Source organism: Lissotriton vulgaris, chromosome 2_1 (genome assembly GCF_964263255.1).
Source record: "Lissotriton vulgaris chromosome 2_1, aLisVul1.2, whole genome shotgun sequence".
Lineage (NCBI taxonomy): Eukaryota > Metazoa > Chordata > Amphibia > Caudata > Salamandridae > Lissotriton > Lissotriton vulgaris.
In genome coordinates this window covers 685,464,803-685,491,515 of record NC_141687.1, presented here as the reverse complement: position 1 = coordinate 685,491,515, position 26,713 = coordinate 685,464,803, and the positions used below count along the sequence as shown (strand labels likewise).

General features: G+C 48.3%; 1 protein-coding gene across 24 annotated transcripts in view; it reads right to left on the bottom strand.

The window, feature by feature from the left end:
• Positions 1-26,713, bottom strand: part of PPFIBP2 (PPFIB scaffold protein 2) — a 1,093,831-nt gene that overhangs the window by 519,096 nt on the left and 548,022 nt on the right. Inside the window, exon 1 of one of the 24 annotated variants that reach the window (XM_086955906.1) lies at positions 13,936-14,222. The exons of the other annotated variants lie outside the window; for them this stretch is intronic. The gene's annotated coding sequence lies outside the window, so the exon portion shown is untranslated. Of the gene's footprint in view, positions 1-13,935; positions 14,223-26,713 lie in introns of those variants that run through there. 24 annotated transcript variants of the gene reach the window in all.

Below are 26,713 nucleotides of genomic sequence, written 5' to 3'. Positions count from 1 at the left end.
CAAAAAATGCTCAACTAAGAATACTTTCTATAAAGATTTGATCAAGAATCCTATGCTTGTGGGGGGGGTGGAAAACTGCACTGGCAAATGGCCGCCCGGTAGCTTTGCTCCGTTGCGCCACTCCGTATCAATCCGTTTTAATCAGACTTGCCCCGGCCATAATCACCTGCTGCGGAGTGTTTGACCCAGAGACTCCTGTCCACCATCACGCTGAAGACTGGGCTGATCGGCGGCGCCTGGGCAGCCGCGGGAGTGAGAAACGTTGCTGTGGATCTACTTGGTGCAGGGAGTTCTGAGCTCTGAATTGGCTTTGCATTGCTACCTGACACTGCGGCTGCGGCGGAGATCCGAGGCCTGGCTGGGGATCTGGGGGCTGGGACGGCGACTCTCACTGCCGGTGAGCCCCCTGGTGACAGCGCTACCCCCTGCCTCCCCTGTGACATCCGGCCTTATTACTGCTGTGCTTCAAGGACCCCCAGAGGCCCCATCCGCAGACCTCCTCTGCAACGCGGCCTCGCTCCTCCTGTGTGGGCCGTGTAGTCTTCTGGTGTGCCTCTCCACAAGATCTGGGCATACTACATAGTGGCAGCGGGCCCCGCTCCTCAGGCCTCCCTTGTGCCCTTCCACTGAGATGCTGTACGCAATGGCTGCAGTGGGGACAGAGGACGCTTCCTTATTTAGGGCCGGGGCAACGATCCCCTTGGGCCCTGCTTGTAGACTGTGCTGCCATCGCTGGAGGCCCTGGTCCTTTTGAACAAAAATCACTGTGGCGTGGGGCGATTCGTGGTATGCAGTTCCCCACCCAGTTTTGATGCCTCTTAAGGAGCCTGCGCCACGGGACGTTGCAGAGGGCGGGCTCTATGATCGCGGCAGGCCCTGACAGATCACACAGTGCTGGCTGCTTTGGCTATGGGCGCACCCCTCATGGTGCGTGGCTAGGGGTGAGACTGCCTAGGTACTGTGCTGGGCACATCGCTTGTCTGACAGTGTGGAGCGGCCGTGGAGTCAGGGGCATGCCCGGCTGGTGTGGTCTCGGCCGGGACACTCACACTCTCTGCCCACCCCTTCCTTGCCGGTGTGTTATCCGTTGGATCTGAAATAAACCTGGGTGTGGGGTTGACTGGCAGAAACCGGCAGGCAGTTGAGAGTGGGTCTCATAAGCAGGCAGCTGTGAGTACCTGGTCTAGTCCCGGACCCCGTTTTTGACTCACTACACCCTACTACTCCATCATGGCAAGCGGCCGTAGAGGACGTGGGACACTTCAGGCCAAGCTCGAGAAGTATGCATGGCAGAAGGGCCAAGATGAGAAGCAACCCGAGCCCGAATTCAGCGGGAAGCAACCAGCCCCCATGTTACAATACATCCTTGCCACTATCACGTCAGTGTGCACCTCCCTGGAAGGCTGAATAGACTCAGTCGCCTCTGAGGTCTCATTGATTAGAGCGGACATGAAGAGGATGGCAGAATGGGTGCGTGAAGAGGAAAGTGCGACCAAGGACCTGGCAGCAGACACTGACCTCCTCAAACGCCAGGTGGCCGACCTCCAGACTACCCAGGAAGCCATGGCTCTGCAACTGGACGACTATGAAGGCCATATGCGGCGCAACAACATCCGCATTTTGGGTGTGCCGGAACGGGCCGAGGGGCCTGCAGTGGATCTCTATGTTGAAGAGCTGATCCTCAAGCATCTGCAACCGAAGGGACTATCCCAACATTTCTCCATCGAAGTTGCACATCGGGGGCCAGGGGAAAAGAGCCAGGCCTGGTGTGCTGCCTCAACGCTTTTGACAAGGGTCTTCAACTTTCGCAACAGAGACTTCATCCTGCAATTGGCACAAATGGCTCTGCCACTGTCCATAGACAACATCAAGGTCACTAATTTCCCGGCTTCACCCTATGGGTCCAGAAACAACATTGCAGCTTTCTGGACGTGAAGGGTGCGCTGCGGGACCAAAACATCAAGTATGCCATGCTCTTTCCTGCCAAGCTGCTTGTGGAATCTGAGGGGAAGGTGTGGTTCTTTACTAGACCTGAGGATGCCTGGGACAGGCTTGAGGGCTGCAGAACAGTTGAAATACGCTGTTGCAGTCCTGTTGGCGACAGATCCAACGGCGACAAGTCAAGCCCTGTGGACAGGGTCACCGCCGGGTGATGCTATGGCATCGCAGAGCCTAATGGAATTGGGTAAGGCTTGGTGGGTTGACATTGGTTTGATTGGCCTTCGATCGCTAGGGTCTGCTGAGCCGAGTTTCGACTGACACACTGTGCCTTGTTGACATTCCACCACGTTCTAGCTTTCCTGGGTTGTATATGACCTTGCATTGTTCACTTTTGCATTTCTGCCGGCCTCTGAGGGGGGTGAACTACTTGTATTTGTCTTCTGATGACACACCTTTCTGCCCTTGGCTCCCATGATAGGGATTGGTGGTTGAGGGTGTCACAAGCTGTTCCGTGGCCAAATTGACTTTTCGAACAACGACCTTTGGGGAGCAGCCTGATCCGGTGTCAACAGCCCTACACCTGTTCTCTAAAAGACTACATACTCCTAATGTCCAGCTTGCTGCTATGGTTTGTCTCAGTGGTGTTGACATTGTTGATTCTTGTGTTATCCTTTGATTACAGTTTATCATATTCAACTCTCAGGGGGGGGGGGGGGTCATATGCTGGAATGCACATGGTTTCACAAATTGATGCTCCAGGGAGTGTGGTTGGAACACGTCCCTAATTTTGTTGACGGTGTGCGACAGGCACTCTGCAAGTCTGGGGTGGCAGGTGGTTTTATGCCTGCTGTGCAGTGAGGCAGGGTAGGGGGTGGGAGTTGGGGGATCAGGGTGGTATATTTATTCTGTTTTGACCTTTGTGTTTTTATGATGCTATTTCTTCCTTTCCCTCGTGTTGGGGGATCTTGTTATTTATCGCAGCAATTTTCGGTACCCATAGTACTGTATGTCCACATTCAGGCTCTTAACGTGACACCATGGGGAGCACAGGGTGACCACAGGGTTGCAAAAACTAGATCACCTGCAACGTTTCAAAACATACAGCTCAACACATGGACATACGAAGGGCCGTCTTGTGTGTCCCACTCTCAATGCATGACCACTGACATGTTCTGTCTCTCTGCTTTATACTGCCCATCCCTCTATCTATACATGGGGCCACACTTAGCACTTAAGTTTCTCCCGTGGAACCTTAATGGTTTAGAATATAAAAATTATGCGGGGAGTGGTCCTTCAATACTTAAAACGGCAGGCGCCAGACATTGTTCTTCTTCAAGAGACACACTTAATTTGTAACTCATGCAGCGCACTGAATCGATGGGGATACTGTCTGGCTCCCATCTCGAGGTTTACATCTGGTTCTCGAGGGTCGGGGTACTCTTGTGCAGGGGATGTCCTTACCTAATAAACAGGGTTTGGCCAGATGAGCAGGGTAGTTATGTGGTGCTTTCCGGCACAAGGGAAAGACAGGCCATCAATGTTATTTCCGTTTATGCCCCACCTGGGATTCAACGGCCTCTGTTGGGAGACCTCGGGACACTTTTGCTTGATGTACCACTGGGGCTGCTCGTGCTGGGGGGGATTGTAACCTGGCTGTAGATAACGTAATTGATCCTGTTTCGGCCGCAGGGTTTCCCCGTGGGTTCTCCACTAGCAGAGTTCTTTTCTGCCGTGGTCCTGGTTGATGTCTGGCGGTGACTAAATCCGATCACCGTGCAGTTTAAGTTTAATTCTAGCGCCCATAACAGTCAATTGCGCATCGACCACATGTTCACCCACGCTCAAGATATTTGCATGTTTACTGACTCCAGGTCACTTGCGGGTGGAGTCTCTGACTATTCCCCCATTCTTACCACACTTTCATTTGGCCTGCCCAAAAGGCATGCCACCCTTACTATAAACCCATGGGCGCTCAAAGTACCCCACATTAAGGAGGAACTAATCAAAGAAGCTGACTCCTATTTTCAAGAAAACGTGAGGTCGGTTACTTCAGCCCGCATCCTATGAGGTGCGTTTGGTGTGGTTATAAAAGGCAGAGCTTTATCTTTGATGGTTGGCCATAAGAGAGAACGTACCAAGAGAATCATAGATCTCGAGGAGGATATCCTATCCTGTGAAAAAGCCCTGGCACTTATCCCTGATCCTGAGATGCAGCACTCACTCAGGATGGTGCGTCTCGACTACACTCAGCTCCTGACGGAAGCGGCCAAAGCGTGGTATACCTCCATGCACCATAAGATTTATGAACATGGGGAACGGACTGGTAAGCTCCTTGCTTGGCTAGAGAAAAAAGAGCAATCATCGAGATGGGTTCACTTAGTGGCGGGACAGATGGGGATATAATCAACGATCCCAACAGATCGCCGATACATTTGCTTATTACTTCTCACCGGTGTACACGCCCTCTGCAACGTCGAGGTTGTAAGTGGCTGTGGACCTCCTTTCGACCATTAAGGTTGTATGTCTGTCCCCACAGGAATGGGATTCTCTGGAGGGTGCAATAACAGAGGCCAAGATTCAGAAAGCGATACAAGACGTCTGTTCAGGTAAAGCTATGGGACCCAATAGGCTCCCTACCGAATTCTTGAAGCCACTGGATTCCAAACTTTCCCCCTACTTGCTCCAAATGTATACTGAAAGTCTTGACGAAGGGGCATTACCTGCTGATGTTCGAACGGCCTCTATTGGGGTCATTCACAAGCAGGACAAACCATTAGATGACTGTAGAGTGTATTATCCAATCTCACTCCTGACAGTTGAGGCGAAAAGTTTACCTAAGCTATTGGTCCACAGGCTTACTCCCTGCATTATGGAGCGCGTGCACCCTGACCAATCTGGGTTTATGCCAGGGAGAAATACAGCCTTAAATTTGCGGTGACTCCACGGGGTCCTGGCTAGATGCTTTACTATCATTGGATAACTCCATGGCATTTGACACTATCGAGTGGGAGTTTCTCTTCGCAGTCTTAGATAAGATGGGTTTTGGCCCAAACGTCATAAGGTGGATCCAATTGCTCTATGCCCACCCAACCGCTCTTGTGACAGTCAATAACCACGTCTCGAGGCAATTCCCACTGGGGAGGGGTACCAGACAGGGGAGCCCTTTTCACCCTTGTTGGTTGCCTTTGTGTTGGAACTGTTGGCGGTCTGAATCAGGGGTGACCCGGAGATTAGGGGGCTGAAGTGGACTGAGGACCATGAAGATCGCATCTCTCTGTACAAGGATGATATCGTCTAATATTTGGCCTCGCCCTCACGGTCTCTCCGCCAGGTTCTCCACATTTTCCATATCTTTAGCTCACACTCGGTTTATACTATCAATTGGACTAAATCCCAGCTTTATGTGCTGAGGGATGCACCGCCGTGCTGCCCCCGTGGATACGATATACCAGTGACAGCAAAGGGCTTCAAGTATCTTGGTATCTATATTACTCCGGACCCGAATTTGTTCTATGGAGCCAACCTGCTTGCACCCCTGACTCGCCTTCGGTCCGATGCTAAATATCGGCGATCCCCTCCCCTTACTCTGCTGGGGCTAGTACATCCGCTGTTATGTGTGGCAAAACACCCCTAACAAGGTTTGTGACAACTACTTTGTCGGTATCGAGGGTGTTGAACGCGGGCTACTGTGGGACAGACGGGCCCCAAGAATAGCTATGACAAAGTTGACGGTAGGGTGGTCTGATCGGGGTATTGCTTTACCCGACATGAGGCTTTATTATCAGGCCTCTCGGCTGGTTCCAATCAATAAATGGGAACATGGGGAGTATGACCACCCGAATTTTCGCACTGATCGTTGGCTTCTGGGTCGGAGGAATACGCTAGAGCACTCTAACAAATCCTTGCAAAATCACTCTCACGAGGCCCATGGCACGCACAGTGAAGGTCTGGCACGGCGTAAATAGAAAATGTGGGTGGTATAACATGCTCACAAAGGCCACACCGCTTTGGGAACCAGGCCTGTTGGGGCAGCTTAGTAAATGCCCTGGCTTTGACAAGTGGGATATAATAGGCATCTTGACAGTGGGGGACATTTGGATGAGGGGTAGATTAGCCACATTTGCTGATTTACAGACCAAATACCAACTAGCACAGACCGAAGCCTATCGGTACCTGCAAATCAGTCATGCAGTCAAAGCAGCTTTGCTCAAATACGCCCCTCTCCCTGAGGCCTCTCTGCTGGAGGACCGACTGATACTCAACCCCATGCACAAAAAGGCCATATCTCTCAAAAACAAAAAGCTAATTAACAATCGACCAGACCCCTTAAGGCGTCTGCCACAACTCTGGGAGGCAGATCTGGGAGACTTAGAAGATAAGGACTGGGGCGATGCTCTAGCCTCACCCAAGGAAGTGGCTATCCCTATGAGATTATGCCTGGTCCAACTGAAGATCCTGCATCGTGTGTATCTAGACGCTGGGATTTTAGTCAAGATAGAAAGGAGGACTGACCCCTTGTGCCTCCGGCAGTTTCACCAACCGGGAACCATCTTTTATGTTCTCTGGGACTGTTCAATGGTGCATCAGTACTGGAGCAGGGTCACGCAACAAATGGAGAGGGCGGGTGGTAAATCCCTTAAGGCCTCCCCCCAATTGTGCCTCCCAAATATCTGGGAAGCTACTAACTTAACGCAAGTAGAGAAAACATTGGCTCCGCGTGGGTGGGCCATTGCAAAGCGTAATATTGCCCAGAAGTGGGGTGTGGGGACGGTTCCAACCCTACGCGCTTGGGCAGCCAATATGGACAGGGCAATGCTTGCCAAAAAAGATATCTTCAAACATACGGGCTGCCCCAAGAAATGGGACTAGGTGGAACAGATACAATGGTGCCATCTGCTTGCCCCCCCTATAGAACAGCAACGTGAAAGGGATAGACTGCTGGATGTCTTCGAGGTGGATGGCATCGCCCTCCCAGTACTGAATAAGGTAGACACCTGCATGCCAGGTGTCGGGCGTTGTGCATCTTGGTTTGGCGAGTTTATTATGCTATGGAAGATCTACACATTGTATATGCCGGAACTTATTGGTTTGACAGAATGGAGGGGTCTCTACTGTGTCAACCTGGTGTTAATTGTATTGAAACCTGTACACATATGCTGTGGACTTATACACTGCTATATTGCTGCCTTATGTTTTTTCTTTTCTTAACAAAAAATGTTTATAAAAAATAAAATAATCCTATACATGCCAAAGGGCACTGCCTTACTAGTATATGGAAGCCTCCCTTTGCTGTGAGGTTTCTGTCACTGCACAGAGACATGACAAAAGCATGCGACTAATACAATCAGGACCTTCTGGCTTTGTCAATGATTGTTAACGGTATAAGATAAAATGAATAGCAATGATAATGTTGTAAATAATAAGAATTGAAAATATTTTAATTCTAAAAGTATGAAGATGTGAAATAAACATTAGTAAGGTCTGTGTTAAAGTGCTCTTTCGGAGTCTTACTAACTCCTGCTATCTCTTCCACAAATTCCTCTGCAATTCACTATATACTAAACGCGTATACCCTTTTTCTCCACACATCTTTCAGAAGTTTCTCATCTGTTCTGAAAGCAGTGAATGAAAAATTGCACTTGACATAAAATGTTTCTCTTCTTTCTTTCTACTGAATGACCCTCTCCTTGCCACCAATCATCTGCATGCCTCCTCTCTCCGAGTATAGCTACTTTAAGTCACTAGACTGTCTGCATCATTCTTATTTTTTCTGCAAAATGCCCACACCTAATTTTAAATGTGCACAACTCATGCTTCTTTGAAACTATGGGCCATGAAATGTGCACACATTTTTTGCCACCAGCATCTAACTTTGCAAACTGACCCCTGTACTAATAGGTCAGCTTGCAAAGTAAAGAATCATAGGGAGGGGTAATGAGTATGCATTAGGCAAGCCGCAATTTGTGATCTCTACATTTGATATCAATAAGAGGCCTGGTGATTTGCATGAGACAACATTCTACCATCTCTGCCTTTTAAAATGTATTTTTGTTTAAAATTTTTATTTTAAAGCAACATAATTTCCTTTAACCCCTTCGAAGCTAATGACGAGCTGGGCTCGTCATGGCGCTTACCTGCCGTGCGCTGATGACAAGGCCAGCTCGTCATGAAATAATGTAAAACAATCATCTGCAGCGCAGGACGGGAAAACGCCTAGCAGCCATGTGGTTAAAGAAATTGGGCTGCTTTTGTTGTTTTTTTTTTAAGTCACTTTGAAAAACTTCAATGAGAGTTTGCAGTGGTTCCATATGCCACTGTCTACTCTCCCTGCAGCTGCCAACCTGATTTCTGAAAGGGAAGTGGTCCATAGGTGACACACTCCCCTTTGCGAATCAGCTACCACCCCAATTTGAGTGTTTATAACTTTTCAATGGTTTGTGTGTAACAATTTGCAAGTTGGAAGGAATGCTGAAAATACAATTTCTAAACTCTTTTACGTTTTGGAAAAACGTTTCCAGCTAGTTTCAAACCCTGTGGTTTTACAAATCGCAGCGTTTGCAACCACAAAATCCATTAGTACATCTGGCTCCAAATACCTGCAAAATACAATACATAATCTCATCTAGCCAACTATTCAGCCCATTAACTATCAGCACAAACTCACATGTCTCACCCCACTAATGATCACACCAAACGCCTACTAATTAATCTACCAAAAATGCATAGAATGGTTTCTTTGAGAGCACAAGTCTAATCCCGATAACCAACAAAAATCACTGGTTTAACCACTAATATTGGGTTCTGAAGTCAAGTCAAGTCAAGTCATAGAATTTATATAGCGCGCTACATACCCAGAGGGTCTCAAGGCGCTTGAAGAGGGGTGGGGAGTTACTGGTCAAATATCCACGTTTTAAGTTGCTTTCTGAATGCTAGGTGGTTCTGGGTAAGGCGAAGGTGAGTGGGAAGTGAGTTCCAGGTTTTAGCTGCCAGGTAGGAAAAGGATCTACCTCCCATGGTGGTTTTGTTGATGCGAGGTACAGTGGCCAGGGCTTGGTTGGATGATCGTAGCTGGCGAGAGGGGGTGTAGAAGGACAGTCTTGTGTTGAGGCATTCAGGTCCGATTTCGTAGAGTGCTTTGTGTGCGTGGGTTAGGAGCCGAAAAGTGATCCTCTTGTTGACGGGGAGCCAGTGGAGGTTTTTCAGGTGACCAGAGATATGTTCTTTGCGCGGGATGTCTAATATGAGTCTGGCTGAGGCGTTCTGGATTCGTTGGAGTTTTTTCTGGAGTTTAGCAGTAGTACCGGCGTAGAGGGTGTTTCCGTAGTCCAGTCGGCTCGTGACCAGAGCGTGGGTGACCGTTTTCCTAGTTTCGGTGGGGATCCAATGAAATGTTTTTTTGAGCATGCGAAGAATGTTGAAGCAGGATGAAGAGACGGCGTTGACTTGTCTATTCATTGAAAGTGAGGAATCCAGGATGACGCCCAGGTTCCGTGCGTGGTCCGTCGGTATGGGTGCTTTTCCAAGGGCTTCTGGCCACCAAGAGTCGTCCCAGGCGGAGGGGGAGGTGCCTAAGATAAGGACTTCTGTTTTATCTGAGTTCAGTTTCAGACGGCTGTGTTTCATCCATTCGGCTACTTCTTTCATTCCTTCGTGTAGGTTAGTTTTGGCGGTGCTAGGGTCATTGGTGAGTGAAAGGATCAGTTGAGTGTCATCCGCGTAGGAGATGATGTTGAGGTTGTGTTGGCGTGCGATGGCAGCGAGGGGGCTCATGTATACGTTGAAGAGGGTGGGACTGAGTGAGGATCCTTGGGGAACGCCGCAGATGACTTCAGTGGCCTCTGAGATGAATGGTGGGAGGCGGACTCTCTGGGTTCTTCCGGTGAGGAACGAGGTGATCCATTCCAGTGCTTTTCCTTGAATTCCGATGTTTTTGAGGCGCTGTGGAAGGGTGCTATGGCAGACTGTGTCGAAGGCTGCGGAGAGGTCAAGGAGGATGAGGGCGACTGTGTCTCCGTTGTCCAGGAGAGTTCGAATGTCGTCTGTTGCTGCGATGAGGGCAGTTTCAGTGCTGTGTTTGGCTCGGAAGCCGGATTGTGATGAGTCGAGGGATTTGTTTGTTTCAAGGAAGGCGGCGAGCTGGTTGTTGACTGCTTTCTCGATGACTTTGGCCGGGAATGGAAGGAGCGAAATGGGGCGGTAGTTTTTGAGTTCGGTGGGGTCAGCTGTGGGTTTCTTCAGGAGGGCGCTGAGTTCGGCATGTTTCCAGCTTTACGGGAAGGTGGCGGAGTTGAAGGAGCAGTTGATGACATCTCGGAGGTGTGGTGCTATGATGGAGTCTGCTTTGTTGAAGATGTGGTGAGGGCATGGGTCAGTTGGGGATCCGGAGTGGATGGAGTTCATCAGACGGATGGTGTCCTCAGTGGAGATTGGGTTCCAGTCGTTGAGGGTGTTCAAGGGAGGTGGAGGTCCTGCAGGGGGTTTGGTGGGTTGGTCTTCGGGTTGGTTGTCGAAGCTGTTGTGGATGTCTGCAATTTTGTTGTGGAAGAAAGAGGCTAGGGAGTCGCAGAGGGCTTGGGAGGGGGTGATGTCGTTGGAGTTGGCCGTGGGATTGGTAAATTCCTTGACGATATTGAATAGTTCTTTGCTGTTGTGGGCGTTGTTATCTAGTCGGTCCTTGAAAGCGGCTTTCTTGGCTTTACGGATCAGTTGGTGGTGTGAGCGGGTGGCGTTTTTGAAGGTTGACTTTGTGCTGGCGGTTGGATCTTTTTTCCAGGCCTTCTCAAGGGAGCGGCAGAGTTTCTTGGATTTCTTAAGATCATCGTTAAACCAGGAGGCCTTCTTGCTGCCGAGTTTGTTTTGTCGTTTTTTCAGTGGTGCTAGGATGTTGGCGCTGTTGGATAACCATAGGGTGAGGTTGGAGGCGGCTTGATTGGGATTTGAGGGGTGGGCTGGGGGGTTAAGAAGAAGCGATGAGGAGATCTGGTCGATGGTGATTTTGTTCCAGTTTCTTTGCAGAGTTGGTTGGGGGTGGTTGTTGGGTTTGGGCTTGTTGTAGGTGAAGTGAACGCAGCTGTGGTCAGTCCAGAGGAGATTCGTGGTGTGACTGAAGGAGACATGATTGCTGGAGGTGAAGATGGGGTCGAGTGTATGGCCTGCGATGTGGGTGGGGGAAGTGACAAGTTGTTTAAGTCCGAGGTTGGCGAGGTTGTCCAAAAGGGTGGTTGTGTTGCGGTCGTTGTGCTTTTCAAGGTGAAAGTTGAGGTCTCCCAGAAGGATGTAATCTTTGGAGGGGAGCGCGTGTGGAGTGATGAAATCCGTGATGTCCTCACTAAATTGAGCTCGGGGTCCTGGAGGTCTGTAAAGGAGGGTGCCTCTGAGTGTGGTCTTGGGGTCAATGTGGATTTGGAAGTGGAGGTGTTCGGAGTTGGCGAGATTGACGTCTGAGCTGGTTGAGATGCGGATAGATTTCTTATGGACGATAGCGATTCCTCCTCCTGTGTGGCCGGTACGGTCCTTGCGTATGATCTTATAGTCTTCAGGGATGGCAATGGTGATGTCTGGGGCGGAAGAGGCGTTCATCCATGTTTCTGTTAGGAAGGCGACGTCCGGTGAGATGGTGTCTAGTAGATTCCATAGGTCAATGGCGTGCCTGTGGACCGAACGTGTGTTGAGCAGGATGCATTGTAGGTTGTTGGGGTCGGATATCTGTGGTGTGATCGTAGCGGAGTTGCAGACGGTGCCGTAGTATTTGCAGGAGTTGCATGAGAAAGGTCCGTGGGTTTGTCTAGGAGCAGCTTGGAAGCAGTTGGGGGAGCGGCCGGGGTTAAGGGCTAGGAGGGTGGTGGCATCGTAAGTAATGCGTGAGGGGTGGGCAATACGAGGGCCAGGGGGTCTGGCGCTGGGCGCGGTCCAGGCGCGGACGGGCGTAGACGGGCTTACCTTTGGCGCACCTTCGGCACGACTGGGGCGCGGTCGCTGCGCGTGAACGCTGCACGCGGGAGCAACTGTCATATATGGATAGTGGAGGGGGAGCGGCGAGGGCGGCTCAGCTGGGAGGCGGGGCGGGCTCACGAGGACGACAACAACAAACAAAATGGAGGCGGAGGGGGGAGCACAGCGGAGCGCTAGGGGCAAACGTGCAAACCGAGTAAAAAATACAGTAATAGATAATAAATGTGCAAATGAAGCAAAGCGGCAACCAGGCGGACAACAGGCAATACAAATTGGCAATAGCAATAGAAATAGAAATAGCAATGCAGCACAACGATACCAGATGCCTTCAAGGGACACTGGGAGCGACCACTCAGCCCGAGTGAGAGGAGCGAGTCACGGCGCCTTCAGGTAGGAGAGCGCTGTTCTAGTCAGTGGGAGGGCGGCTCAGCTGGGAGGCGGGGCGGGCTCACGAGGACGACAACAACAAACAAAATGGAGGCGGAGGAGGGAGCACAGCGGAGCGCTAGGGGCAAACGTGCAAACCGAGTAAAAAGTACAGTAATAGATAATAAATGTGCAAATGAAGCAAAGCGGCAACCAGGCGGACAGCAGGCAATACAAGGGGTAGCCGTGGCGGGCGGTACGTTTTGGAGGGAGGAAGGCGGACGGCACACACACACATGCACACAACGCTCACAACCATGCATTCATGCAAGCGCTCACACACACACACAAACACATTCATTCACAACACTCTTTCCCAAACAATCATACTTACAAGCACGAATGCACCAAACAATTTAAAAACAAAACAAAACACACACTTACCTGCAACCACATCTGCCCTGCCTCGGTGGTTCTAGGCGGCTTGGGACTGATGCCTTCCCTCATTGGCTCACCTAAGGTAAGCCAATGAGGGAAGGCAGCAGTCCCAACGTCATCACAGAGTGGGATGGGGTCAGTTAGACTACTGACCCCACCCCAGTCTGTGATGAATTGTCACTGATTGACACTCAACCAAGGGGGCTTCAGGGCGTAAAATTGAAGTGACAGGGTGCAAGGCAATCAGTGACGCTACCCATCATTACTGAGGGGGGCCTCAGGAACCTTTGCTGAGCTGAGAAAGTCATGCCCACAGGAGCTGTGACTTTCTCAGCCCAGCAAAGTTCAGTTCAGGCAGCCAGGAGCCAGGAGCCAGCGCTAAATGAGCATGTCTGGGTCCTTGCTGCCTGAACTGAAAGTGGGGCAGTAATAATAAAAAAAAAATATATATATATATATATATATATATATATATATATATATATATATATATATATATAATATATAGAGAGAGAGAGAGAGAGAGAGAGAGAGAGAGAGAGAGAGAGATCTATATGTACCTATATAGACATACAAATACAGTACGATCAAAAATCCTTTCGATTTCAAGCTCTGCAATCAATATTTTGCTTTGAGTGTTCTAAAAACCCAAACATGGTTGATACCCCAAATTAGAGATCACTGTGAAGGGTTTCAATAGAAAGGTAAGGTTTTAGACTAGTATTGACCACAATGTTGTATTGTCATTGGACCTCAACATTTATTAAATAGGTACTAAATGGTTAAGTGCCCACTCTCAATAACATGATTTTAATGTGATTTATTCTCCATGCTTCACAGTTAATTTTTACAGCAATCTTTACGTGTTTACCATGTGCAATAAAAGCAGAATATGCACAAATTTCGTATCTGGTTTTAAGCCTGGCTGTCTCATACTTTTATCAACCTGAAGTCGAATTAATACATGTTAAAAATAATGAGTACCATTCAGGTGGGTGATCGTAACCCCCGTCATTTATAGTGCAATTAGATATATTTTTTTTAAAAGTGGTACGAAAGCCATTTAGCTTTACTAAAGAGCTCGAGCACAGCGCCCCATGCTGTGAGAGGAAGACACAAACGTCAGCCTTCAAAGATGCGTGAGAAATAAAATGAGCCAGGAAACCCCTTATAACAAATGAATGGTTCACACCCACACATTTCCTTTCTCTTTCAATATCCAAGCACAGAAAGACGTACTTTCAATAATTCGCGCTGGCTTCTCTTTACAGGACACCGTGGAAGCGCAAGGAATGCGCCCCTCCGGCAGAAATGAAAGCAGCCATGTGGACAACTACTCCGCACTCAGACAGCGACACTTGCTGCCCCGTGAAATGAAGACAGCGTCGAATTGTTGATGGGAAAACATCATTTAGAAACCAACAACTCACAGCTTTGAGGGGTCCTACAAATGGTAAACATGTCCGAAAGTTAAGCCGGTGAGGCCAGTTTGCGCGCGCCTACCTGCGCCAGTCCCGTCCCTCGATTCACAAACACACCCGGCGCGGTCTCACTCCCGCCCTCTCTCGGAAACTGTGACGAGATTTCCAATGAATGGTTAACGCGCCCTGAGTCAGCACCTTATCAACTAAGAATGTTGAAAATGCATTGCTAACCAGCGCATGACCGCGCGCAAACTCTATCGGGCTGGCAGGCTTCACTTCCGCTGTGAACTTTGTCCCCCGCTATTCGAAAGAGAGGATAACTGCGGTCTGTAAATAAAGAGGCGCTTCTCACCAAGCCCCTCTTTGTATTTACTGTAGTAACTCTCCCCACAGCCGCGGGTCTGGGAGGGCAGTGACCATTAGTTACAACTTCGGCCCAGGCAGGCACCTCTTGACCTCAAACCTCCATTATGCAGGGGGCGGCGACTGAGGGGTGCGGAAGGAGAAAGAGATTGCAGTCTAGCAACTAGCCACTCTTGCCGGACACTGCCACTGTTCAGATCAACATTTCTTTTATATTCACTAGACACACAGAAGACAACCAAACCAATGTAGACAGAGCTGGTTTCCACCTCGGTTTACAATCTCCAGCTTGGTAATTGACCGCACAGTAGGATTACTCCAGCTGGCACAAGTGAATTAAAGAATTTCTGAACTTTGTGTAGATTTTAATTACTCCCACAATAAAGTATTTATCATCAGTATTTTTTATTATCACCCTCTCCTGTGTGTCTGTCCTAGTCATGTTTTATACGTCCTGGAAGGTAGTTTCTACTAGCCCAACCTGGAAGAGGGTAACTCTCACGGTCCAAGCTGTAAGACACAGTTACTTATCTGGTGACCTCTTGCAGTTCGGCAGCGTCACTTGAACATGTCTTTCACGGATCCATCCCATGAGTCTTCTCACAGATGTATAGCTTGATATGTTTCTTAGTAAAGATTTCAGAGGCAGACTTCTCCTGAACTCTCTTTATTCTGAAAGGAACACACTGATTCAGGTCGACCCTCACCATCGAGTTTTACAAGGCTGCGACAATATACCTCTGGCGCCCTTTCAATCCAGACTCCCACAGTCAAACATTCTGCAAGCGTTCCGGAGCCTCAATTCTAGTTGTGGAGTGTTCCTCCCCTAGAGACCGTGGACCACCAGTTCTGGAGTAGAACTCATGCCTTTTGAGGGCAGAGTATGAAATCATTACAAACTGTGTGTGGATGTTTGTATTTTTTCTACATGATCCTGTAACTATCCTCGCGGGCACACTACTTCATTCTTAATTAACACACCCAGCATAATCTTTCATGCACTTATGTGTTTTTGAAATTTTGTACGACTATAACCGCTAAGTACTCCAGTGGGGTACACCAATGGTGAGCATCACTCTGTGCACCCCCGAAGGGCCTCTCCTTGTGCTCCTGGCTTCACGCCATCCCTTTTCCCACTGATACTGATCAGCCTATGCTCCCAGCTGCACATCTGTGTGGTCTGATGCTTTTATGGGTGTTTGCCATGTGCATGGGTGGGTGTATGTTTGCGGAGTTTGTGGGAATAAACATACTAGTCTGTATGTGCTACTTATGCGCATGTGTATGTATTTATTTATTATATGGGCTGCGCTTACTGCCTCCATCAACACCAAACCTTTGTTTGCGAAACGTGCTCAAGAACTTAGCGTGCCTATGGAACCAACCCCCAGATTCATCATGGTCATGTTTTGCGAGTCCTTAATAGCGAAATTTTAAGGATTCGCTATTAAAGACTCGCAAAACGGGATGCATGTAGAAATCGCAATATTTTATGCAATTTCTACTGCTTCCTTATTTGCGATTCGCTAATTGCGAATCGCAAATAAGGAATGACTCCCCATTCATTCCTATGGGACTAATTTCAAGGGTGCCAGGGTCCAAAGGACACCCTGTAGTACCCCTGAAATGGTAATGTACACTGGTGTTGCACAAACACATGTCCTTTTGTGTGTGTGTAACATACAACTTAGAAAAATGCACTAAAGTGCATTTTTCTAAGTTTTTGCTATTTACCACGTAGTTAGTCTTCGCGGTAAATAGCGGCCCCAGATTGCGAATTCGCAATTTTAAAATGGTTCATGAATTTGAGATTCCTTAAATGCAGTTATTCGCAATTTAGCGATTTCTAGAATTGCGATTTTTGCATTTGGGATGATGAATCCCAAATGCAAAGATAGCGGTCGCAAAGGGCCAGATTCTCAGAACCTGGCCCTTTGCGAGCCGATTTCGGTTTGATGAATCTGGCTGCAAGTGTTCAAGGAGGCAGAGTACTCAGGAATCCATATTTTACTGTAAATAAGTGTGGTCCTCGAGTCTGCAAATCTACATACCGCACGTAAAGAAACAAGCTGAACTAAGACGTGTGATCTCTCTGTAAAACAGAATAAAATCACCTCTCTCATCTGAAACACAAAACTTGGATCAATTGATATTATATTTTTATTTACTATAGTTTTAGATGGCAATTAGGAGAAAGGGAAATACGCTAATTAGATTAAAAAGTACTATTGCAAAACAGTAACAACTCCGGCCCGTTCTTTGCCCCCCCCTCCCCTCCCCGGCTGAGCCCTGGGGTTTCACTCGCTGGGCGGCGTCCAGCCCACATGTTTCTTTTCTTGATTACTGTTGCCTTTCTTGCGAAACGGCTTCGATGCTTTCACTGCATTCCACATCTTAGTATTTTTTTTTATAAACCTGTTCTGCAGTGCCCCTTACAGGAGAAAGAAGCGCACGCACATTGTTGGAAAGATATTGTACAACAATTACTTTAATTACCACTATTTCCCAGAAACAAGGACTGATGTTTCACATGCATTTCAGAGCAGTAGTCACCTTCACTTTCTTATTAGAGTTTGCAGTATCAGCCCTTTTCACAATGAGTAAGTATATTAATTCGAATTTCACGAGTTTTTTTTACTACTTCTGTGGATCCTTATTTTCTAGAATATGGTGTAATCTTCCTTCACCTTTAACGTTCGCCACTTGATTTTATTATTTATGTTTATTTCTAAATCGCTCGTCCACTCACTTGAGGTCTCTTGGCGCTGCATCAGTAAGACAAGCTCTGAAACCCTTCTTACTTCTACGTCTCCAAACTATTGACAAACGAGCCTGGTTTTCATCTGTTTCCAAAACAGAAACAGGGTTGGCTGGGCGGGCAGGTGTGAAGGGATGCTGTTGCAGAGTTCTACGTCACCTAAACTTTTAAACCTACTTTTTGGAGTAGTGAAACAAGCACTGACAAAACTAATGGTTCTGACGTTGCAGTCCAGCCTTTTGGCTTTGCCAATATGTTTAGCTTCTTTGCAAAAAATCTTTACTGGGAAAGCTGCTTGGCTCTCGTCATCTCAAAAAAATGCTTAAAACCGTAATGTTTTTGGTCCCTGAAAGCACACATTTTCATAGTAGCTCCCAGCATAAAGATAACTAGTTTGTGTGAGGATGTATGTGCTCCTTGTGAAAAAGCAAAATTGCGATCACACTAAGTGAAGCTGACCAAAGGCTAAAGAGGGCTGACCGACTGCCACATGTTGTGTGCGGAAGTGAATGGAAGTGAACGGTGACTGACACAATAGCAGGCCAAGGAATTGAGAGGGCGGACTCTCAGCCCCTAAATGAAAGAACATTGTATATTTCATTTCAGTACAATCAAAAGGTCTTGGCTAATCCCTGCCGTAGAGAGCCCGAGTTTGAGATATTATGGAGCAGATGGGGTGCACTTTAAAACTATCTTAATCAGCCAGTAATGTACAAGATTTATAAATCCGGTTGGCCACATATGCAGATTTAAATTCAGACCCACCCTGTACTGGCAACCAATGGAGTTGACTAAACTAGCCTAAAATAATATAGAAATATCATTTTTCAAACGGAAGGTTTTCTATAAGAAAAATATTAAACAATGTATAGAGACATGTGGCCTGTAAATAATCCACATGGAGGCATAGCAAGGACTCTGGCAAACTAAATACCACATTTCTTTGAAAATGATACTGTATTGCAATGTGGTGTCGAAAACATTACTGACATTAAAGAAAGTAACAGCTTTTGATTTTACTGGTTAAACAAGAAGGCTGGTTTCCCAATATGGGAGAGAAAGCAGGAATCAAGTCAACATCCTCGTTTTGCCTTTCACTATTCGGGGTTGTCTACAAATAATCTAGAAATGTAACATTAATTTTGCACTAGGTTATAAAGTAAGCCTGACTGTTTATAACTGTGGAAGACGAATTGCTCCTTAGTGATTTCCTTTTAATTTATAGCACTGACTCAAGGTGATATTCGTAAGGACTGACCAGTAGGTATGCGCTTTGTGGATGACCATGGGGCATGTTCCTTGTCAATGGAATCAAGGAGTAATTTGTTGACAAATTGAAAATATGATTACACAGTGTACATTTCTGAATGCCCCTATGTACACCGTTGAAGTGACGTGCTTGAGCAGGCACGTGGACTAAAAGGCAATGGGGTCGATCCCCATTATAATAACATGGTATATTAATATGCTCTGATGAAGCGTTTATACACCACAAGGGATTTGATGGTGCTAAGCAAAGGAGAATCCAAGCACCACCAATGCCCTAATCATAGAGCTGGCTAAAATCTAACGATGAATCAGGGCTTAACTTTCCTAAAGAGAAACATTGAATGACTCATCTGAGACCCAGGAGAAGAATATTACACAGAGTGTGTGCTAGGGAAGAGGAGGCCCGGCCACTGAAGATTTATTTCCTAAAAGAATGAACAATTGTTGACTTTGCACGAATGCAGAGCTGTGGTAGGTATTTACCAACTAAGGAGTATGGGTAAAAACAGAGGAGGGCTTTCCAGAGAGAGATTTATGAATCAAGCTCAGTACTTTGAAAGTGATCCTCATTTGAACGGAGAAGGCAACATCTTTTTTGTAAAAAGGATGATGCATGGTAAGATTTATGAAACCCAGCAACACATCTGGCAGGTTAATTTTGGATGACCTACAGACAGTTCAGAAAATGTTTGGGACCCTCAAGTGCAGTGCACTCGCATGGTCTAGGCTAGGCTCTACTACGGCCCTGACGGCCAAACGACAGCCATCCAAAGTAAGAAAAACCTCAGTCCTGCACAACTGCTTTTCGCATGAAAAACATACTGAGAATAACTAAGTACTGCAGTGGCCTGGAATTAATGTTGAAAATCGATACAAAATTGAAACCCATGAGTTTATCATTTTTTTGCAACCAGGTCTAGTGTCAAATGGTGAGTTTTACAGGTCTGAACACCCTCCTATCCAAATTAGCTCTTATTTCCAAGTTAAGCTTCAGCCAATGGCTTCCCATTCACTCTATGACCTCCAAGATGCACTGCTGAAATGAAGACACAGGAGGGGGTTGGTGGGAGCAGTAAATAGGTGCACATGCATGTTGCGCCCCGGTGGCACCTTTCTTAATACAGAACATAAGTCTATCCAGCAGTATGACATGGTAAATAGTGCCAAACACTCCATACAAACCAATCTTAACATACAGCCACAGAGGTTCCCTCTTATTGTAGTCACAACTCAACATAATGAGACAATTCGAGGTAATCTGTGCAGAAATGAGAGTGCAGTTACACAGTGTCTAACACACTGATTGGGCTAAGAAGATTAGGGTATAAGTCAGCCTGTATCAGAAGTCCGACAGCGATAATCCGAATTGTTACAAGGACTGACATTTAGGACGGAAACCCACCTCCGTGTTATCCAAGACCTCTGAAGGTTCAAAGGGGCTAAGAAGATTAGGGTATAAGTCAGCCTATATCAGAAGTCCGACAGCGATAATCAGAATTGTTACGAGGACTGACATTTAGGACGGAAACCCACCTCCGTGTTATCCAAGGCCTCTGAAGGTTCAAAGAAGTGTGTAATTGCCTGGCAACCTGTTGTAGGCGAGTAGGGTCTGCTTCTTATAGTTACCCCTACTTTTTGCTGATGTACCACTGTTTTTGACTTAGACTGACTGGGATCCTGCTATCCAGGACCCCAGTCAACCTGCTTTCTCCTCTAAATTAATTGCATGTACTTTAGGTACACTCCAGATGGGATTCTGGGGTACCCTCATCAGTCCCTAGTATATGGTAAAGCATGTACCCAGGGCATAGGTACCCTAGAGGCCTCCCAGGGGCTGCAGCATGTATTATGCCACTTCTGAGAGACCATTCAAACTGACACCACAGGTCTGCTACTGCAGCCTGTGTAAGGTGGTGCATGCACCCCTTACTTAGATATAGGTTACATATATCTATTCTAAATCACTGCACATATAAACCTATCAGTCACCCCTATGGCAGGCCTTATCAATCCTGAAGGCAGGGTGCTGGGTTTTGTGTGAGAGGGTGCCCCTGCATGAGCACAGCCCCTCTGCATTCTCCAGAATCTATTCCCTGGAGTTGTCTGTGATGCAGCCAAACCATATATACTTAAGTGCATTATAACCTCGCGGTAAATGATCACTTTAAAACGACTACTTAGAAACATGTCATGTTGGTGTCAAACACCTTGGAATCATACCTCCACACCAGTAACTGATGTGGGAGGTATGATTACTCCCTTGTAGAACCAGTACTGTAGGTCACCGGTCTACCCGGTACCAGCTTTCTCAACCTGGGCATCATAAAATGGATGCTGTCAGCCACAGACACACTTCTGCCCTCCAGCTGCTGAGCTGAGCTTGAGCAGGGGAAGGCTTGACAATAGGTTTCCTGTCGCAGGGAGGTGTGACCAACTCCCAGACAGGATTTAGTGTATTGGAGCTGGGTGGGTACACTCTGAGAGTGCCTCAAAAGTCTGCACTGGAGGCACATTTGGTGTCCCTGTGCATCGTCCAGCTCAAACCGGTTGCAGGAGCCATTTGCTCCTGCTCTGGTGCGAAACTGGACAAAGGACTTGTGTGTAACAACCCCTCTGTCCTGACCCTCCCATAGGTGGGTCCCCAGAGTTTGTCCAACCCCTTACTTGGGTATAAAGTAGGAACCCTGACTACAGGACTTTAGATTTTACCTGGACTAAACTCTGCAAGCAGAAACCAAGTACTTCAATGATCTACACTACGCTGGATGACACAAGAATCTCCCTTGGAGTAAAGGAGTTACTCCCCTGCTGAAGCAGGCACTTTACGCAACTGACCTGTTTGCATCTCCCGAGCTCCTGAGGACTCAGAAGATTTCTGCAACACAGGAGGTGGGTTCCTGAGCATCTCTGAGGTCGATCTGCTCTCTCAGCAATTCTGAGACCAGTATCCCTCATAGGGACCGTGCAACCCGAACCCCTGTGCACCGTGTACTTTTGCAGCAGCATATGCTTTTTGGTGATCCCCGAGGCTATGCTTTGGTCTATATGTAAAGGAAAGGGGGTGGTGATGAACAGAGTGTCTGAATTAAGCAGACCACTCTTACCCAGTCCAAAGATCAGGGCTTGATCCATCACCGTTTTTTAGCTCACTGCACCATCCCAGCTCAGAACCTGGCTACATGCAAATTAGTCTGTCCCTGGCCCAGTGCATCATTGGAACAGGGCAGACCAGACTACCAAGCCAATTCTTAAACTGGGAAGGAAACAAGCTTCCGGGGACCGGTTTCTGGCATTTCAGCCGTCTTCGGCCCGGCTTGCTTGAATCCTGATGGTGCAATGAGCAAGGGACTCACATCTGAGTATACCCTTCCACGCTTATGGTGGACAAAATGTTTCAGAAAAGGGGGTGGTGATGAACAGAGTGTCTGAATTAAGCAGACCACTCTTACCCAGTCCAAAGATCAGGGCTTGATCCATCACCGTTTTTTAGCTCACTGCACCATCCCAGCTCAGAACCTGGCTACATGCAAATTAGTCTGTCCCTGGCCCAGTGCATCATGGGAACAGGGCAGACCAGACTACCAAGCCAATTCTTAAACTGGGAAGGAAACTACCTTCCGGGGCCCGGTTTCTGGCTTTTCAGCGTCTTCGGCCCGGCTTGCTTGAATCCTGATGGTGCAATGAGCAAGGGACTCACATCTGAGTATACCCTTCCACGCTTATGGTGGACAAAATGATTCAGAAAAGGGGGTGGTGATGAACAGAGTGTCTGAATTAAGCAGACCACTCTTACCCAGTCCAAAGATCAGGGCTTGATCCATCACCGTTTTTTAGCTCACTGCACCATCCCAGCTCAGAACCTGGCTACATGCAAATTAGTCTGTCCCTGGCCCAGTGCATCATGGAAACAGGGCAGACCAGACTACCAAGCCAATTCTTAAACTGGGAAAGAAACAAGCTTCCGGGGACCGGTTTCTGGCATTTCAGCCGTCTTCGGCCCGGCTTGCTTGAATCCTGATGGTGCAATGAGCAAGGGACTCACATCTGAGTATACCCTTCCACGCTTATGGTGGACAAAATGATTCAGAAAAGGGGGTGGTGATGAACAGAGTGTCTGAATTAAGCAGACCACTCTTACCCAGTCCAAAGATCAGGGCTTGATCCATCACCGTTTTTTAGCTCACTGCACCATCCCAGCTCAGAACCTGGCTACATGCAAATTAGTCTGTCCCTGGCCCAGTGCATCATGGGAACAGGGAAGACCAGACTACCAAGCCAATTCTTAAACTGGGAAAGAAACAAGCTTCCGGGGAACGGTTTCTGGCATTTCAGCCATCTTCGGCCCGGCTTGCTTGAATCCTGATGTTGCAATGAGCAAGGGACTCACATCCGAGTATACCCTTCCACGCTTATGGTGGACAAAATGATTCAGAAAAGGGGGTGGTGATGAACAGAGTGTCTGAATTAAGCAGACCACTCTTACCCAGTCCAAAGATCAGGGCTTGATCCATCACCGTTTTTTAGCTCACTGCACCATCCCAGCTCAGAACCTGGCTACATGCAAATTAGTCTGTCCCGGGCCCAGTGCATCATGGGAACAGGGCAGACCAGACTACCAAACCAATTCCTAAACTGGGAAGGAAACAAGCTTCCGGGGACCCGGTAGCTTGTCTCCTTTCCAGTGAAGAATTGGCTTGGTAGTCTGGTCTGCCCTGTTCCCATGATGCACTAGGCCAGGGACAGACTAATTTGCATGTAGCCAGGTTCTGAGCTGGGATGGTGCAGTGAGCTAAATAACGGTGATGGATCAAGCCCTGATACTTTGGACTGGGTAAGAGTGGTCTGCTTAATTCAGACACTCTGTTCATCACCACCCCCTTTTCTGAATCGTTTTTGGCCACTATAGGTGTGGCAGGGTATACTCAGACATGAGTCCATTGCTCACTGCACCATCAGGATTCAAGCAAGCCGGGCCGACGACGGCTGAAATGCCAGAAACCGGTCCCCGGTAGCTTGTCTCCTTTCCAGTGAAGAACTGGCTTGGTACTCTGGTCTTCCCTGTTCCCATGATGCACTGGGCCAGGGACAGACTAATTTTCATGTAGCCAGGTTCTGAGTTGGGATGGTGCAGTGAGCTAAATAACGGCGATGGATCAAGCCCTGATCTTTGGACTGGGTAAGAGTGGTCTGCTTAATTCAGACACTCTGTTCATCACCACCCCCTTTTCTGAATCGTTTTTGGCCACTACAGGTGTGGCAGGGTATACTCAGACATGAGTCCCTTGCTCACTGCACCATCAGGATTCAAGCAAGCCGGGCCGACGACGGCTGAAATGCCAGAAACCGGTCCCCGGTAGCTTGTCTCCTTTCCAGTGAAGAATTGGCTTGGTACTCTGGTCTGCCCTGTTCCCATGATGCACTGGGCCAGGGACAGACTAATTTGCATGTAGCCAGGTTCTGAGCTGGGATGGTGCAGTGAGCTAAATAACGGTGATGGATCAAGTCCTGATCTTTGGACTGGGTAAGAGTGGTCTGCTTAATTCAGACACTCTGTTCATCACCACCCCCTTTTCTGAATCGTTTTTGGCCACTATAGGTGTGGCAGGGTATACTCAGACATGAGGCCCTTGCTCACTGCACCATCAGGATTCAAGCAAGCCGGGCCGACGACGGCTGAAATGCCAGAAACCGGTCCCCGGTAGCTTGTCTCCTTTCCAGTGAAGAATTGGCTTGGTAGTCTGGTCTGCCCTGTTCCCATGATGCACTGGGCCAGGGACAGACTAATTTGCATGTAGCCAGGTTCTGAGCTGGGATGGTGCAGTGAGCTAAATAACGGTGATGGATCAAGCCCTGATCTTTGGACTGGGTAAGAGTGTTCTGCTTAATTCAGACACCCTGTTCATCACCACCCCCTTTTCTGAATCGTTTTTGGCCACTATAGGTGTGGCAGGGCATACTCAGACATGAGTCCCTTGCTCACTGCACCATCAGGATTCAAGCAAGCCGGGCCTACGACGGCTGAAATGCCAGAAACCGGTCCCCGGTAGCTTGTCTCTTTTCCAGTGAAGAATTGGCTTGGTAGTCTGGTCTGCCCTGTTCCCATGATGCACTGGGCCAGGGACAGACTAATTTGCATGTAGCCAGGTTCTGAGCTGGGATGGTGCAGTGAGCTAAATAACGGTGATGGATCAAGCCCTGATCTTTGGACTGGGTAAGAGTGGTCTGCTTAATTCAGACACTCTGTTCATCACCACCCCCTTTTCTGAATCGTTTTTGGCCACTATACGTGTGGCAGGGTATACTCAGACATGAGTCCCTTGCTCACTGCACCATCAGGATTCAAGCAAGCCGGGCCGACGACGGCTGAAATGCCAGAAACCGGTCCCCGGTAGCTGGTCTTCTTTACAGTGAAGAATTGGCTTGGTACTCTGGTCTGCCCTGTTCCCATGATGCACTGGGCCAGGTACAGACTAATTAGCATGTAGCCAGGTTCTGAGCTGGGATGGTGCAGTGAGCTAAATAACGGTGATGGATCAAGTCCTGATCTTTGGACTGGGTAAGAGTGGTCTGCTTAATTCAGACACTCTGTTCATCACCACCCCCTTTTCTGAATCGTTTTTGGCCACTATAGGTGTGGCAGGGTATACTCAGACATGAGTCCCTTGCTCACTGCACCATCAGGATTCAAGCAAGCCGGGCCTACGACGGCTGAAATGCCAGAAACCGGTCCCCGGTAGCTTGTCTCTTTTCCAGTGAAGAATTGGCTTGGTAGTCTGGTCTGCCCTGTTCCCATGATGCACTGGGCCAGGGACAGACTAATTTGCATGTAGCCAGGTTCTGAGCTGGGATGGTGCAGTGAGCTAAATAACGGTGATGGATCAAGCCCTGATCTTTGGACTGGGTAAGAGTGGTCTGCTTAATTCAGACACTCTGTTCATCACCACCCCCTTTTCTGAATCGTTTTTGGCCACTATACGTGTGGCAGGGTATACTCAGACATGAGTCCCTTGCTCACTGCACCATCAGGATTCAAGCAAGCCGGGCCGACGACGGCTGAAATGCCAGAAACCGGTCCCCGGTAGCTGGTCTTCTTTACAGTGAAGAATTGGCTTGGTACTCTGGTCTGCCCTGTTCCCATGATGCACTGGGCCAGGTACAGACTAATTAGCATGTAGCCAGGTTCTGAGCTGGGATGGTGCAGTGAGCTAAATAACGGTGATGGATCAAGTCCTGATCTTTGGACTGGGTAAGAGTGGTCTGCTTAATTCAGACACTCTGTTCATCACCACCCCCTTTTCTGAATCGTTTTTGGCCACTATAGGTGTGGCAGGGTATACTCAGACATGAGTCCCTTGCTCACTGCACAGCAAGCCGGGCCGACGACGGCTGAAATGCCAGAAACCGGTCCCCGGTAGCTTGTCTCCTTTCCAGTGAAGAATTGGCTTGGTATTCTGGTCTGCCCTGTTCCCATGATGCACTGGGCCAGGGACAGATTAATTTGCATGTAGCCAGGTTCTGAGCTGGGATGGTGCAGTGAGCTAAATAACGGTGATGGATCAAGCCCTGATCTTTGGACTGGGTAAGAGTGGTCTTCTTAATTCAGACACTCTGTTCATCACCACCCCCTTTTCTGAATCGTTGGTCTATATGTAGTCCTGACCTGAGCAGTATTTCCATGGAAGATTTCCGGCCTCCACTCCACGAGTGCTCCATGGGCCTGTACTTCGTGATTCAGCTCGAGGTCCCTTCGCGATCCCTGGTACGTTGGCCTGTGGGTCCCTGTGAAGGTAACTTTGATTTCTCTTGGGCTTCCCTGGTTGCTCCAGACATGACCTAACTCCCCACAACTTGGAGAGTCTCCAGGACCTTGCTGGTCCTCACCGTGACTTGTTTCCTCTGCCCGCATGGGGTGCATTTGCCAAGGCTTGTTGGTGTTCACTCCGGACACTGACAACTCAGCACTCAACATCCTTCACAGGCAGCTCACCTCCAGGCTCTAGTTGTCGTGGCTGCATAGCCAAGCATCCAGTCTTCTCACCTGAAGCGTGTGCATTCGTCTACCAAGCCCCTGGTCACCCTGAAGTGACCCAGACTCTGTCCCCTCTGCTTTCAGGTTCTTCTCACCTCAGATCCAGGCTTGGATTCCACCGGACACTTTTCATCTTCCCGGCAGCAGCACTTCTTTGAGTCACGCCATTGAAAA